This window comes from Cebus imitator, unplaced genomic scaffold (assembly GCF_001604975.1).
Source record: "Cebus imitator isolate Cc_AM_T3 unplaced genomic scaffold, Cebus_imitator-1.0 Scaffold306, whole genome shotgun sequence".
Taxonomy (NCBI): domain Eukaryota; kingdom Metazoa; phylum Chordata; class Mammalia; order Primates; family Cebidae; genus Cebus; species Cebus imitator.
Window position 1 is genome coordinate 56,881 of NW_016107621.1, and position 1,252 is coordinate 58,132.

The following is a 1,252-nucleotide window of genomic DNA, read 5'->3' on the forward strand; positions in this document are numbered from 1 at the left end:
AAAAAAAAAAAAGACAAAAACTGTAAGAAGAGACAAAGGAGGTCATTATACAACGATAAAGGGGTCAATTCAGCAAGAGGACATAACAACTGTAAACATATATGCACCCAAAACTGGAGCACCCAGATATATAAATCAAATATTATTAGAGCTAAAGAGAGAGGTAGACCCTAATACCATAATAGCTGGAGACTTCAACACCCCACTTTCAGCAATAGACGGATCTCCCAGACAGAAAATCAACAAACATCAGACTTAATCTGAACTATAGAACAAATGGACCTAATAGATATTTACAGAACATTTCATCCAATGGCTGTAAAATACACATTCTTCTCCTCAGTATATTGATCATTCTCAAGAATAAGCCACATATTAGGTCACAAAACAAGTCTTAAAACATTCAAAAAATTGAAGTAATATCAAGCATCTTCCCTAACTACAATGGAATAAAACTAGGAATCAATAACAAGAGATATTTTGGAAACTATACAAACCCATGGAAATTAAATATGCTTCTAAATGACCAGTGATTCAACAAAGAAATTAACAAGGAATTGAAAATTTTCCCAAAACAGGCCGGGCTCAGTGGCTAATGCCTATAATCCCAGCACTTTGGGAGGCCAAGGCGGGCAGATTACCTGAGGTTGGGAGCTCAAGATCAGCCTGAACAACATGGAAAAACCCCGTCTCTACTAAAAATACAAAAATTAGCCAGGCATGATAGTACATGCCTATAATCCAAGCTACTCAGGAGGCTGAGGCAGGAGGATCACTTGAACCTGGGAAGTGGAGGTTGCAGTGAGCTGAGATTGTGCCATTGCACTCCAGCCTGGACAACAAAAGCAAAACTCCATCTCAAAAAAAAAAGAAAAAAAAATTTCTCAAAACACATGATAATGAAAATAAAACATACCAAAACCTGTGGGATACAACAAAAGCAGTACTAAGAGGGAAATTTATAGCTGTAAGTGCCTACATCAAAAAAAGAAAGAAAAAAACTTCAAATAATAACCTAAACCTAACAATGCATCTTAAAGTACTAGAAAGGCTAACAACCAGAATATATAAGGAGCTCGAACAACTCTATGGAAAAAAAAATCTAATAATCCAACTAAAAGAAGGGCAAAATATCTGAATAGGCTTTCTCAAAAGAAGACAGACAGGCATATAAAAAGGTGCTCAACACCATTGATCATCAGAGAAATGCAAATAAAAACCACAATGAGATATCACCTTGCCCCAGTTAAAA